Raw genomic sequence first — 17,076 nt, forward strand, 5'->3', positions numbered from 1 at the left:
ATGTTTGTATAATTCTACAAAAAATATTTGTGTAATTTGATCACCTTTATTTGTGATTCAATTAGTAATAGTAATTAATAAAGTCCAGTGACAGCTTCTTTTGACAAAGTAGAAACAAAAAATATGATAATATAACCAGCCAGGTGCGCAGGTAAAATTATTTGCTGTATGCCTAAAAAGCATCAGTGCATGAAATGTTGTAAAGGAATTAATTAATTGCATAAATAAATATTTGTGGAAATATATTAAGATATGTAAACAGTCATTTGTTGATTGTATCAGACACTGTTTTGTGCCCTTATACCCGTGCCTTTACTCAAGAATCTATCGCTTCTTCTTTTTATGCTTCGGGTCCACAGCCAGCACACAGCTTTGATGCTTTGTGTGAGCAAGCCCCACAAACAAATTGGGACTTTTTTTACTGAGTGAGAGCTGTGTTGCTTGGGGAAGAGGGAGAGCAGGACCTGCGCCCTGCTTGGCGGCTGTAGGTTCTTTCTTGGCGTTCATGTGGATTTCTCGAAGCTCACATGCCAGATCAAGTGGGATGCATGTTGCTGAGGATGCAAACACTCTTATTTATTTTACATCTGTACACCGTGAGTTTTGCTGTACAGTTCCTCTGGTATGTTGTTTTGCGCAGGGGTGGCAGCTCCCACCTTTGTTTGTTCACTGTTCAGAGCAGGCTGTTCTTCTTTGCTATCAACTTGTCTGCCAGGGAAATTGATGTGAAGAAGTTGTTCATGGTCACATTTCTTTCTTTGCCCATGTAAGGCTCCAGGAGTTTCAAAACCACAACCTCAGACAGTCGCTCACCTGCTGGCTTGGTTTAATTTTTCTCCAGATATGGAAAGCCATTGAGCAAGTACATGATTTCGACATTGGCGCCTACCCAAAACTTAACCGAAGTCACATGCGCCATTATCAGTTTCTATCTGGTTTCTAGCGCCCATTCATCCATTGATGACAGAATAACATATTTTAATGTAGGTTTATTATGTTACTAGTCTTTGCTTATAGTAGCCAGAGCAATGCTCCCACACGAGTGGTCTTGTGCTGAATGCATTGACAGCACGGATATGAGCACGGGGTGAGATCTTGGGAGCAATTATTAGGAAATGGAAGACATACAAGACCACTGATAATCTCCCTCGATCTGGGGCTCCACGCAAGATCTCACCCCGTGGGGTCAAAATGATCACAAGAACGGTGAGCAAAAATCCCAGAACCACACGGGGGGACCTAGTGAATGACCTGCAGAGAGCTGGGACCAGAGTACCAAAGCCTACCATCAGTAACACACTACGCCGCCAGGGACTCAAATCCTGCAGTGCCAGACGTGTCCCCCTGCTTAAGCCAGTACATGTCCAGGCTCGTCTGAAGTTTGCTAGAGAGCATTTGGATGATCCAGAAGAAGATTGGGAGAATGTCATATGGTCAGATGAAACCAAAATATAACTTTTTGGTAAAAACTCAACTCGTCGTGTTTGGAGGACAAAGAATGCTGAGTTGCATCCAAAGAACATCATACCTACTGTGAAGCATGGGGGTGGAAACATCATGCTTTGGGGCTGTTTTTCTGCAAAGGGACCAGGACGACTGATCCGTGTAAAGGAAAGAATGAATGGGGCCATGTATCATGAGATTTTGAGTGAAAATCTCATCCCATCAGCAAGGGCATTGAAGATGAACTTAAACTTTTGTTATTGACCAAATACTTATTTTCCATCATAATTTGCAAATAAATTCATTAAAAATCCTACAATGTGAATTTCTGGATTTTTTTCCCTCATTTTGTCTGTCATAGTTATGATGAAAATTACAGGCCTCATCTTTTTAAGTGGGAGAACTTGCACAATTGGTGGCTGACTAAATACTTTTTTGCCCCACTGTATATGCATAGTCACTTTAAACATATCTACATGTACATACTACCTCAATCAGCCTGACGAACCGGTGTCTGTATGTAGCCTCGCTACTTTTATAGCCTCGCTACTGTATATAGCTTGTCTTTTTACTGATTGTTTATTTCTTTACCTTCCTTTTGTTCACCTAATACCTATTTTGCACTATTGGTTAGAGCCTTAAGTAAGCATTTCAGTAAGGTCTACTACACCTGTTGTATTCAGCACACGTGACAAATAAACTTTGATTTGATCAATCATCTGGCGAAGTTGCATCTTTTGTTTAGACATCTAGCTAGCTAAACAATGAACCATAATCCAAACCCATACTACACAAGCATTACAATCATAGCTAGCCACCATGCATGAAATGCTGTAGTAACTAAGTTAAATGTTAGCTAGCTAGCTAACATTAATGCAAATAGATTTCTGAGATACAAGTAATATTACTGCACAGATGACACACGTAAAGTTAGCGAGCCAGCAAGCTAACATTTGCTAGCTAGCTAACAGCACACTTTAACTTGCAATGAAAACAACTTTCTGCCAAAATTAGAAATGTATAATATCTGAAAATGTAGTGGATGAATGCTTCACGGCAGACTAGAACCCCTTAACTCTGTTTTGTTTGTACAGCTAATTTGGCCCGTGTAGTGTCAAGTCACTCCAATTCACACTGACTGTGTGTGCAGAAAGTAGTCCATCGCAACTTTTCCCAACTGATCTTTGTTGATAGCGCCTGCTAAATTCAGGGCACTAATGTTGTTGAGAGCCATAGCAACACTTGCAGTTCTCCATGGCTAATGTTGTATCTTTCAAAAAAGCAACTTTAGCAAGTATTATCTACACATACTAAGCAGCTCACGTTACAGACAGAAGCATGATTACATGGCAGACCAATCTCTCGGCATGTCCAACCCATCCATTATCTCAGACAGTCATGGCTAGCGGGAAGGTTCCTCACTTTTTTCTGTGGCTAAACCAAATAGGCTTGTCATTTAACAATTGTATTCGTATTTACAGATGGCATGTAAGTTTGTTATTAAGGTACATGAAAGTTCACATCTTCCAGAAGGCATTTCAACCAAGAAGCACATTTTGATTTTAAAACATTTAATAAATGTAAAATGCCTCTCCTTTGAAGTAGTGACGAGCGACCGACATACGCCTTGCTACTTGAAACGGGTCACAAATGTATGCATACTTGACCAGGGGAAACACTAGGGTATTGCTTCGGCTCTCATCAAAGAGAGAAGTTTGTTCGGCTCAACTTACATTTGCATGCCTCAAACCTAAATTGTCCGCTACAGTGAAATGGGCTACTCCTATGTGAATTAATGAGGAGGCAGAATTAACCTCATTTCAATCTTTTGTTTGAAAATCAGTTGAATTTGACAAGTTGAAACATAGCCTTTGGATAATTAACAGGTAGCGTGCCTTGGTTTGAGAGCAGCGCGGGTTAAAGCAGTAAAGGGGAGAACAACTCCATATTAATGCCCATGAGTTTGGAATTAGATGTTCAACGAGCAGGTGTCCAAATACTTGGTCATGTAGTGTAGTTCTGAAACTTGGAAAATGTGAAATCATGTGCCAATATTAAATGAATTATTTGTAGGCATCACTACTAGCTGCTATCAATGTAATTATTATGTAATCATTTAATTTAATTTAACTTAATTTAACCATTGGAGTCAATATATATAATTAACACAACTATTACATTTTCACAAGCTTTGCCTGTGGGGAAAAGGCATTGGGTTGTATGTCCAATTAACAATTAACAACATTACATAAATAACTACATTAATTTAATGTTTCACCCTGGAACATGTATTATCTGGAGATGATACCTGCCCCGACCTACTGAACCTCCATGTTTATGCACTTACCAAAACATACCTTTTTCCCCAGGTATGGGCTCTACAACTTTGGCTGTGAAGAAGTTTACTGGCAAGTTTTACTGCAATCAATAGAAGACAGGATTCCATCAGGACTTCGGCTGGGATGATTAAACCGGGCTTCAAAGTAAAATATGTTCCTGTAAAGCTAATGCCTTTCAGTGGCCGAAGGGAGCAAGGAGGGCACTGATTAATGTAAGTGCTACCTTGCTCACACAATCACATAGCCATTGTGAAGGAGAGGTATAAAGCCAAGAGAGGAGTTGAGCGAGAGAGACTAGAGGTGCCATATGCCTACGTTAATGGACGTGTGAATGAGTAGTGAAGAGGGTGAGAGTGGTAGATAGTGCTAGAAAGAGAGGGGGAATGAGAGAGTGAGAGCAGGGAGAGAGCACAGAGGGGTTCCCTGGTTCCCAAGTGATGCATCATCATTACAACCTAATGACAATCACGGTAATCAACAATTATGAAACATTATGACATACTTATGGGGGCCTTAAAAAGGCATTATGTCAGTATAAAACAAGTAGTGTTAATAAGTAATTTGACTGCCAGTCAATTTCTATGTGACATACAGTTGAAGTCGTAAGTTTACATACACTTAGGCTGGAGTAATTAACACTTGTTTTTCAACCACTCCAACAATTTGTTAACAAACGATAGTTTTGGCAAGTCAGTTAGGACATCTACTTTGTGCATGACACAAGTAATTTTTCCAACAATTGTTAACAGACAGATTATTTCACTTATAATTCATTGTATCACAATACCAGAGGGGCAGAAGTTTACATACACTAAGCTGACTGTGCCTTTAAACAGCTTGGAAAATTCCAGAAAATTATGTCATGGCTTTAGAAGCATCTGACAGGCTAATTGACATAATTTGAGTCAATTGGAGATGTACGTGTGTATGTATTTCAAGGCCTACCTTCATACTCAGTGCCTCTTTGCTTGACATCATGGGAAAATCAAAAGAAATCAGCCAAGACCTCAGAGAAAAAAAATTGTAGATCTCCACCGGTCTGGTTCATCCTTGGGAGCAATTTCCAAACGCCTGAAGGTACCACGTTCATCTGTAAAAACACCATGGGACCACGCAGCCGTCATACCGCTCAGGAATTAGACGCATTCTGTCTTCTAGAGATGAATGTACTTTGGTGGAAAAGTGCAAATCAGTCCCAGAACAACAGCAAAGGAGCCTGTGAAGATGCTGGAGGAAATGGATACAAAAATATATATATCCACAGTAAAACGAGTCCTATATAGACATAACCTGAAAGGTCGCTCAACAAGGGAGAGGCCACTGCTCCAAACCGCCATAAAAAGCCAGACTACGGTTTGCAACTACACATGGGGACAAAGATTGTACTTTTTGGAGAAATGTCCTCTGGTCTGATGAAACAAAAATAGAACTGTTTGGCCATAATGACCATCGTTATGTTTGGAGGAAAAAGCGGGAGGTTTGCAAGCCGAAAAAACACCAAACCAATCCTTATGCACGGGGTGGCAGCATCATGTTTTGGGGGTGCTTTGCTGCATGAGGGACAGGTGCACTTCACAAAATAGATGGCATCATGAGGCAGGAAAATTATGTGGATATATTGAAGCAACATCTCAAGACATCAGTCAGGAAGTTAAAGCTTGGTCGCAAATGGGTCTTCCAAATGGACAATGACCCCAAGCATACTTCCAAATTTGTGGCAAAAATGGCATAAGGACAACGAAGTCAAGCTATTGAAGTCGCCATCACAAAGCCCTGACCTCAATCCCATAGAAAATTTGTGGGCAGAACTGAAAAACCGTGTGAGAGCAAGGAAGCCTACAAACCTGACTCAGTTACATCAGCTCTATCAGGAGGAATGGGCCAAAAATTCACCCAACTTAATGTGGGAAGCTTGTGGAAGGCTACCCAAAATGTTTGAACCAAGTTAAACAATTTCAAGGCAATGCTACCAAATACTAATTGAGTGTATGTAAACTTCTGACCCACTGGGAATGTGATGAAAGAAAGAAAAGCTGAAATAAATCATTCTCTACTATTATTCTGACATTTCACATTCTTAAAATGAAGTGGTGATCCTGACTGACCTAAGACATGGCATTTTTACTAGGATTAAATGTCAGGTATTGAGAAACTGAGTTTAAATGTATTTGGCTAAGGTGTATGTAATCTTCTGATATCAACTGTATGTTTTTAGAGATGCCTGATTGATCCAGAGACTGAGTCAGAAAGGAGAAATGGTGTATAACCTGTACAAGTGTGGTGTGAAATGGAAATGTGTTTTTTTCTTCATTTCCCATTCTCTTTGAGACACCCTCTGAGACTGGGATCACGGCCAGGGATCAGCCATTATTGACGGCGACCCAAGCACAATTAGGATTAAGTGCCTTGAGTGTAGATCGACAGATACAGTATTTCACCTTGTCGATTTGGGGATTCGAACTAGTGCCCAATGCTTTAACCGCTAGGCTACCTGCCGCCTTGAGGGCCTGCATAACATGTTATAAAATGCTTGTAACGGCCATATTAATGGCTTAGGTCAGCACATTCCAAGTAAGGTGTTATGGAGTCCTCTGACCTATTCTGCAGTGCCAGTCAATTTTACGCTCATGTGGAATGTTTGTGGAGATGCATCCTGCCTACAGATTGATATATGTAAAGCAAGAAGAACAGGATGGAGGGGCCTACCACACTGTTTCAAAAATACATATTTATTTATATTGATTTGAGTGGAGTCTGCCAAGTCTCGTCTGCATATCTTGCCATCATTGTCTTATGCTGAGAGAACCTATATTAAATCCTGTCCTGTTGTGTATTTAGCCTACAAATCAGCAGAAAACTGCAGACACCAATGATAGCGTCTGCTTCTTGTGGATTCAGTTTTTCACCCACGGGCGGACTGGGACCAGAAATTGTCCCGGTCATTTATAACACACCCGCCCATATTTTCCTAAATTAGCCAAAAAATGTTCATTCTGTGAAAAAAAATGTTGGTCAGGCCCACTGGGCTGAAGATGGACAAGCCCTTCTGTCATTTGCCTGATCTTCTCTATGGCTAGTCCATTTCTGTTTTCACCTATCTCCCTCAGTATCAGCAATAACATCCATGACATCACTCTTGGTCCAAGTGCCTAACCCGGACCACAATAACATGTTCAAACAACATTAACGAACAAATCAATCTGTTGTCTATGATTTGGGGTCCTTTCAACTTTATACATCCTGTGATTCCTGCTGCTTATAGCTCCAACAAAAACCCTGTCATGAAAACCGATCAGACATGCTAATTCCACAGGGAAATCATTTTTATTTCCATGTTAATAGCCGTTAATGTCATTGTCAAGGTTACAGCTGTAGCCTCTCCCGGAGCCATTTTAGAATGCGATGGTAGGAAATGCATATTCCCCCTTCAGTGCACACAGTTATTAGATTCCCAACCAAATGTATGTTTTAATCCCCAATGACAAAAGTCACTAGAGGGAACAGGATTTTATAAGCAACCATATCTGCAGAAAACAGCCAGTCCAGAGAGGGGGAAGAGAGAGTGGACTAATGAGTCCTGTGTTGACAATGTCTAAGGAAGTCTGGTTCTTTCACATATACAGTACTTTTGGAAAGTATTCAGATCCCTTCCCTTTTTCAAAATGTTGTTACGTTACAGCCTTATTCTAAAATGGATTAAATTCTTTTTTCACATAGTTAATCTACATAAACTAAGCCAAAAAAGAAACGTCAGCTCACTCAACTGCATTTATTTTCAGCAAAGTTAACATGTGTAAATATTTGTATGAAAATAACAAGATTCAACACCTGAGACATGAACTGAACAAGTTCCACAGACATCTGACTAACAGAAATGGAATAATGTGTCCCTGAACAAAGGGGGGTCAAAGTCAAAAGTAACAGTCAGTATCTGGTGTGGCCACCAGCTGCATTAAGTACTGCAGTACATCTCTTCCTCATGGACTGCACCAGATTTGCCAGTTCTTGCTGTGAGATGTTACCCCACTCTTCCACCAAGGCACCTGCAAGTTCCCAGACATTTGTTGGGGGAATGGCCCTAGCCCTCACCCTCCGATCCAACAGGTCCCAGACGTGCTCAATGGGATTGAGATCCGGGCTCTTCGCTGGCCATGGCAGAACACTGACATTCCTGTCTTGCAGGAAATCACGCACAGAACGAGCAGTTAGGCTGGTGCTATTGTCATGCTGGAGGGTCATGTCAGGATGAGCCTCCAGGAAGGGTACCACATGAGGGAGGAGGAGGTCTTCCCTGTAACACATGGCATTGAGATTGCCTGCAATGTCAACAAGTCAGTCCGACGGACCCTTCACCTCCAAATCGATCCCGCTCCAGAGTACAGGCTTCGATGCAATGCTCATTCCTTTGACGATAAACGCAAATCCGATCATCTCCCTTGGTGAGGCAAAACTGCGACTTGTCAATGAAGAGCACTTTTTGCCAGTCCTGTCTGGTCCAGCGACGGTGCGTTTGTGCCCATAGGCAACGTTGTTGCCGGTGATGTCTGGTGAGGACCTGCCTTACAACAGACCTACAAGCCCTCAGTCCAGCCTCTCTCAGTCTATTGCGGAGGGATTGTGCGTTCCTGGTGTAACTCGGGCAGTTGTTGTTGCCATCCTGTACCTATCCCGCAGGTGTGATGTTCGGATGTACCGATCCTGTACAGGTGTTGTTACACATGATCTGCCAGTGCGAGGACGATCAACTGTCCGTCCTGTAGCGCTCTCTTAGGCGTCTCACATTACGGACATTGCAATTTATGCCCTGACCACATCTGCAGTCCTCATGCTTCCTTGCAGCATGCCTAAGGCACGTTCACGCAGATGAGCAGGAACCCTAGGCATCTTTCTTTTGGTGGTTGTCAGTCAGTAGAAAGGCCTCTTTAGTGTCCTAAGTTTTCATAACAGTGACCTTAATTGCCTACCGTCTGTAAGCTGTTAGTGTCTTAACGACCGTTCCACAGGTCCATGTTCATTAATTGTTTATGGTTCATTGAACAAGCATGGGAAACAGTGTTTAAACCCTTAACAATTTAAATCTGTGAAGATATTTGGATTTTTACGAATTGTCTTTGAAAGACAGGGACCTGAAGGGACGTTTCTTTTTTTGCTGAGTTTACAATACAACACAATGACAAAGTGAAAACTGTTTTTTATTTTTAAAAAATTAAATCTATACAAAATAAAATACCTTTTGCTATGAGTTATGAAGTTGAGCTCAAGTGCTTCCTGTTTCCATTGATCACCCTTGAGATCTTCCTACAACTTGATTGGAGTCCACCGGTGGTAAATTTAATTGATTAGACATGATTTGGAAAGGCACATATCAATCTACATTTGAAGTCGGAAGTTTACATACACCTTAGCAAATACATTTAAATTCCGTTTTTTTTACAATTCCTGACATTTAATCCTCGTAAAAATTCCCTGTTCGGTCAGTTAGGATCACCACTTCATTTTAAGAATGTGAAATGTCAGAATAATAGTAGAGAATGATTTCTTTCAGCTTTTAGTTATTTCATCACATTCCCAGTGGGTCAGAAGTTTACATACACTCAATTAGGATTTGGGTGCATTGCCTTAAAATTGTTTAACTTGGGCAAACGTTTCGGGTAGCCTTCCACAAGCTTCATACAATAAGTTGGGTGACTTCTGGCCCATTCCTCCTGACAGGGTTGGTGTAACCGAGTCAGGTTGTAGGCCTCCATGCTTGCACACGCTTGTTCAGTTCGGCCCAACTGTTACGGTTTTCTTCCGTCGAAGGAGAGGAGGACCAAAATGCAGCGTGGTTATTTCGATTCATCTTTAATAAAGATTATGACGAATAATACAAAAACACTAAACGTAACGTGAAAACCTAAACAGCCTTATCTGGTGCAAACAAACACTGAGACAGGAACAATCACCCACGAAACACTCAAAGAATATGGCTGCCTAAATATGGTTCCCAATCAGAGACAACGATAAACACCTGCCTCTGATTGAGAACCACTCCAGACAGCCATAGACTATTATAGGCAACCCCACTATACCACAATCCCAATACCTACAAAAACCCTAAGACAAAACACACCACATAATAAACCAATGTCACACCCTGGCCTGACCAAAATATTAAGAAAACACAAAATACTAAGACCAGGGCGTGACACCAACACATTTTCTGTAGGTTTGAGGTCAGGGCTTTGTGATGGCGACTTCAATAGCTTGACTTCGTTGTCCTTTAGCCATCTTGCCACAACTTTGGAAGTATGCTTGGGGTCATTGTCCATTTGGAAGACCCATTTGCGACCTAGATTTAACTTCCTGACTGATGTCTTGAGATGTTGCTTCAATATATCCACAAAATTTTCCAACCTCATGATGCCTTCTATTTTGTGAAGCGCACCTGTCCCTCCTGCAGCAAAGCACCCCCACAACATGATGCTGCCACCCATGTGCTTCGCGGTTGGGATGTTGTTCTTTGGCTTGCAAGCCTCCCCTTTCTTCCTCCAAACATAACGATGGTCATTATGGCTAAACAGTTCTATTTTTGTTTCATCAGACCAGAGGACCTTTCTCCAAAAAAGTAAGATCTTTGTCCCCATGTGCAGTTGCAAACTGTAGTCTGCCATTTTGTATGGCGGATTTGGCGCAGTGGCTTCTTCCTTGCTGAGCAACCTTTCAGGTTATGTCAATATAGGACTTGTTTTACTGTGGATATAGATTATTTGTACCTGTTTCCTCCAGCATCTTCACAAGGCCCTTTGCTGTTGTTCTGGGATTTATTTGCACTTTTTGCACCAAATATGATGGCTGCATGGTCCCATTTTGTTTATACTTGCGTACTTTTGTTTTTACAGATGAACATGGTACTTTCAGTTGTTTGGAAATTGCTCCCAAGGATGAACCAGACTTGTGGAGGTCTACAATTTTTTTTCTCTGAGGTCTTGGCTGATTTCTTTTGATTTCCCATGATGTCAAGCAAAGAGGCACTGAGTTTGTCAGTTGGCCTTGAAATACAGCCACAGGAACACTTCCAATTGACTCAAATGACATCAGTTAGCGTATCAGTAGCTTCAAAAAGCCATGACATAATTGTCTAGAATTCTCCAAGCTGTTTAAAGGCACATAGTGTATGCAAACTTCTGCCCAACTGGAATTGGGATACCGTGAATTATAAATGAAATAATCTGTCTGTAAGCAATTATTGGAATAGTAACTTGTGTCATGCATGAAGTAGATGTCCTAACCGACTTGCCAAAACTATAGTTTGTTAACAAGAAATTTGTGGAGTGGTTGAAAAATGACTTTTAATGACTCCAACATAAGTGTATGTAAACTTCCGACTTCAACTGTGTATAGGGTCTAACAGTTGACACTGCATGTCAGAGTAAAACATTCTCATGTCTGATGAAACCAAAATGTAACTATTTGGCCTGAATTCCAAGCGTCACGTCTGGACGTGAATCCTTGCACCATCCCTATGGTGAAGCATGGTGGTGCCAGCATAATGCTGTGGGCATGTTTTTCAGCGGCAGGGACGGGGAGGCTAGTCAGGGTTGAGGAAAGATGAATGGAGCAGAGAGATCCTTGATGAAAACCTGCTCCAGAGTTCTCTGCCCCAGTCTGAGGTCCTAAGGTTCACTTTCCAAGAGGACAGTGACTCAAAGCACACAGCCAAGACAATGCAGGATTGGCTTCAGGACAGTCTCTGAATGTCCTTGATTGGCTCAGCCAGAGACCGCATTTGAACCCGAACATCTCTATATATACCTGAAAATAGCTGTTCAGTGACTGTCCCCATCCAACCTGACAGAGCTTGAAAGGATATGCAGAGAAGAATGGGATAATCTCCCCAAATACAGCTGTGCTAAGCTTTTAGCGTCATACTCAAGATGACTCGTGGCTGTAATCGCTGCCAAAGGTGCTTCAACAAAGTACTGAGTGAAGAGTCTGAATACTTATGTACATGTGATTTTTCTGGGGGGGTTTATATTAAAAAAATGAAATGTATAAAACCTGTTTTTGCTTTGTCATTATGGGGTATAGTGTGTAGATTGATGATGTGAAAAAACACAACTTAATACATTTTAGAATAAGGCTCCAATGTATTTTTTTTAGGACAAATCAAGGGGTCTGAATACATTCCAAACGCACTGTATAATGATGGGTAAAGCAGTTAGTACTTTATTTTCCAGTGCACTTATTAACGTTGTCATACAGTCAGGTCCAAAAATGATTTGCACCTTTGATAACAACGATCCAAAAAGACTATAAAGTATGCAAAAAAATATATACTATTATATCATTTAACTTTTTTTACAAGTTTTATTTTTTCTCAAAAAGATAGGGGTCATTTTGGTTGCCAACCATGATTTCAATACCTTACCTTGCAAGGTTAACTGGACAGGTTCCACTCAGAACAGGCCTCGCCATGGTCGACCAAAGAAGTTGAGTGCACGTGCTCAGCGTCATATCCAGAGGTTGTCTTTGGGAAATGGACGTATGAGTGCTGCCAGCATTGCTGCAGAGGTTGAAGGGGTGGGGGGTCAGCCTGTCAGTGCTCAGACCATACGCCGTACACTGCATCAAATTGGTTTGCATGGCTGTCGTCCCAGAAGGAAGTCTCTTCTAAAGATGATGCACAAGAAAGCCCGCAAACAGTTTGCTGAAGACAAGCAGACTAAGGACATGGATTACTGGAACCATGTCCTGTGGTCTGATGAGACCAAGAAACTTATTTGGTACAGATGGTGTCAAGCGTGTGTGGCGGCAACCAGGTGTAGGCACACCTACAGCAACCAGCTGTAGGCAAGTGTGTCTTGCCTACAGTCAAGCATGGTGGTGGGAGTGTCATGGTCTGGGGCTGCATGAGTGCTGCCGGCACTGGGGAGCTACAGTTCATTGAGGGAACCATGAATGCCAACATGTACTGTGACATACTGAAGCAGAGCATGATCCCCTTCGGAGACTTGACCACATGGCAGTATTCCAACATGATAACAACCCCAAACACACCTCCAAGATGACCACTGCCTTGCTAAAGAAGCTAAGGGTAAAGGTGATGGACTGGCCAAGCATGTCTCCAGACCTAAACCCTATTGAGTATCTGTGGGGCATCCTCAAATGGAAGGTGGATGAGTGCAAGGTCTCTAACATCCACCAGCTCCGTGATGTCGTCATGGAGGAGTGGAAGAGGACTCCAGTGGCAACCTGTGAAGAACTGGTGAACTCCATGCCCAAGAGGGTTAAGGCAGTGCTGGAAAATGATGGTGGCCACACAAAATATTGACACTTTGGGCCCAATTTGGACATTTTCACTTAGGAGTGTACTCACTTTTGTTGCCAGCGGTTTAGACATTAATGGCTGTGTGTTGAGTTATTTTGAGGGGACAGCATATTTACACTGTTATACAAGTTGTACACTCACTACTTTACATTGTAGCAAAGTGTCATTTCTTCAGTGTTATCACATGAAAATATATACTCAAATATTTACAAAAATGTGAGGGGTGTACTCACTTTTGTAATATACTGTAATTACGACACGTTTCAGGAAACTAGGCGTATGTCACGGGTCACTACTTCACAGAAGAGCTGCTTGAACGTAAGCTTATTTTTTTAATCCAAATGTTTTTTGTTTGTTGCAGAAATGCCTTCTCGAACATGTGAACTTTCATGAGCCTTAATAACAAACTTGTATGCCATCTGTAAATACAAATACAATTCTTAAATTACGAGCCTAGTTGGTTAAGTCACAGAAAAAGACAGCATCCTTCCCACTAGCCATAATTGGCTGAGATAATGAGTGGGTTGGACATGCCGAGAGATGAGTTTAGATTTGTCTGCCATATAGCACGCTTCTGTCTATTTGAGCTGGTCAGTAAATGTAGGGTAATCCTGTTGAACACTTTACCCCTGTTTGTATGCACATAACTACTTCATCTATCACTGATTTTGTAATTGATATTGTTCTTGTACATAGTGTCATTATAAAAAATAATACAGTATCTATTTCTGATATTGCTACTATGCATGTAACCGTTTGGCTGTACTGTTTACACCTTCTGTAGAGACCCATCCACTTGGCAAGATGTGGCTGGGGGTTATGGCATTTCTTTCACATGAGCCTTCAATTTCAAGTGTGTCTGGGTAAGTATCATCTAATATATATATATTTTTTATTATCTGGACACTTGCAGTTTACCTGGAATTTTTCCTTAATGTAGGCTACACTTTAAGCCTTAATCTTTACTACAAATGAAATCAAATTGATTTACAGTGCCTTGCGAAAGTATTCGGCCCCCTTGAACTTTGCGACATTTTGCCACATTTCAGGCTTCAAACATAAAGATATAAAACTGTATTTTTTTGTGAAGAATCAACAACAAGTGGGACACAATCATGAAGTGGAACGACATTTATTGGATATTTCAAACTTTTTTAACAAATCAAAAACTGAAAAATTGGGCGTGCAAAATTCAGCCCCCTTAAGTTAATACTTTGTAGCGCCACCTTTTGCTGCGATTACAGCTGTAAGTCGCTTGGGGTATGTCTCTATCAGTTTTGCACATCGAGAAACTGACATTTTTTCCCATTCCTCCTTGCAAAACAGCTCGAGCTCAGTGAGGTTGGATGGAGAGCATTTGTGAACAGCAGTTTTCAGTTCTTTCCACAGATTCTCGATTGGATTCAGGTCTGGACTTTGACTTGGCCATTCTAACACCTGGATATGTTTATTTTTGAACCATTCCATTGTAGATTTTGCTTTATGTTTTGGATCATTGTCTTGTTGGAAGACAAATCTCCGTCCCAGTCTCAGGTCTTTTGCAGACTCCATCAGGTTTTCTTCCAGAATGGTCCTGTATTTGGCTCCATCCATCTTCCCATCAATTTTAACCATCTTCCCTGTCCCTGCTGAAGAAAAGCAGGCCCAAACCATGATGCTGCCACCACCATGTTTGACAGTGGGGATGGTGTGTTCAGGCTGATGAGCTGTGTTGCTTTTACGCCAAACATAACGTTTTGCATTGTTGCCAAAAAGTTCAATTTTGGTTTCATCTGACCAGAGCACCTTCTTCCACATGTTTGGTGTGTCTCCCAGGTGGCTTGTGGCAAACTTTAAATTACACTTTTTATGGATATCTTTAAGAAATGGCTTTCTTCTTCCATAAAGGCCAGATTTGTGCAATATACGACTGATTGTTGTCCTATGGACAGAGTCTCCCACCTCAGCTGTAGATCTCTGCAGTTCATCCAGAGTGATCATGGTCCTCTTGGCTGCATCTCTGATCAGTCTTCTCCTTGTATGAGCTGAAAGTTTAGAGGGACGGCCAGGTCTTGGTAGATTTGCAGTGGTCTGATACTCCTTCCATTTCAATATTATCGCTTGCACAGTGCTCCTTGGGATGTTTAAAGCTTGGGAAATGTTTTTGTATCCAAATCCGGCTTTAAACTTCTTCTCAACAGTATCTCAGACCTGCCTGGTGTGTTCCTTGTTCTTCATGATGCTCTCTGCGCTTTTAACGGACCTCTGAGACTATCACAGTGCAGGTGCATTTATACGGAGACTTGATTACACACAGGTGGATTGTATTTATCATCATTAGTCATTTAGGTCAACATTGGATCATTCAGAGATCCTCACTGAACTTCTGGAGAGAGTTTGCTGCACTGAAAGTAAAGGGGCTGAATAATTTTGCACGCCCAATTTTTCAGTTTTTGATTTGTTAAAAAAGTTTGAAATATCCAATAAATGTCGTTCCACTTCATGATTGTGTCCCCCTTGTTGTTGATTCTTCACAAAAAAATACAGTTTTATATCTTTATGTTTGAAGCCTGAAATGTGGCAAAAGGTCGCAAAGTTCAAGGGGGCCGAATACTTTCGCAAGGCACTGTATATAGCACTTCTTACATCAGCTGATATCTCAAAGTGCTGCACAGAAACCCAGCTTAAAACCCCAAACAGCAAGCACTACTCACTGTTTAGCACTGTTTAGCATGTGAATCCTTAAAGAGATGGGTGGGGCTGGCTTAAGAGGGTGTCAACAATGCTGAATGGGTGTAATACAAAGGAGAGCTCTCCAGTATGTACCAAAACATTCAAAGGCCATTTTCCCAAAAGTGAGTTTACCATTTTATCAACTTTCAAATTGGATTTTATTTATTTTGATTTAACCTTTTATTTAACTAGGCAAGTTAGTTATGCATACACACACACATACATACATACATACATACATACATACATACATACATACATACATACATATATATATATATATATATATATATATATATATATATATATATATATATATATATATATATATATATATATATATATATATATATATATATATAGCTCCCTTACCTGCCGATCTATAAATGATGTCTCTGTAATCTAACATGGGTAGGATAGTCATCCGAATCAAGGTTAGTTTGGCAGCTGGGGTGAAAGAGGAGCGACAACGATAGAGGAAACCAAGTCTAGATTTAACTTTAGCCTGCAGCTTTGATATGTGCTGAGATAAGGACAGTGTACCGTCTAGCCATACTCACAAGTACTTGTATGAGGTGACTACCACAAGCTCTAAACCATCAGAGGTAGTATTCACAGCTGTGGGGAGAGGGGCATTCTTCTTACCAAACCACATTACCTTTGTTTTGGAGGTGTTCAGAACAAGGTTAAGGGTAGAGAAAGCTTGTTGGACACTAAGAAAGCTTTGTTGTAGAACATTTAACACAAAATCCGGGGAGTGGCCAGCTAAGTATAAGACTGAATCATCTGCATATAAATGGATGAGAGAGAGCTTCTTACTGCCTGAGCTATGGTGTTGATGTAAATTGAGAAGAGCGTGGGGGCCTAGGATTGAGTATTGGGGTACTCCCTTGGTGACAGGCAGTGGCTGAGACAGCAGATTTTCTGACAGAGAGAGAACTGCTACTTAAAGTAACTAACTTTGGCCTTCCGCATAGCCTGAGTGCACTTATTTCTCATTTGCCTGAACGAGAGCCAGTCAGCATGAGTATGCGTGTGCCGAGCCTTTCGCCAAATGCAATTCTTGAGGTGGAATAACTCTGCAAAATCACGGTCGAACCATGGGCTGAACCTGTTTTTAATTCTAATTTTCTTTATGGGGGCATGATTGTTAACAATACCATCAAAAATGTTCTTTATGGGGGCATCTGTAATGGGCCTGCGGTCAAACGACCAGCTCTGATCACTGTCAAATGCTTCCTAAAACACTTCAGCGAGCAGGCCTTTCCAATC

The sequence above is a fragment of the Oncorhynchus mykiss genome, chromosome 2 (genome assembly GCF_057628025.1).
Source record: "Oncorhynchus mykiss isolate SJ-2025 chromosome 2, ASM5762802v1, whole genome shotgun sequence".
Classification (NCBI taxonomy): Eukaryota; Metazoa; Chordata; class Actinopteri; order Salmoniformes; family Salmonidae; genus Oncorhynchus; species Oncorhynchus mykiss.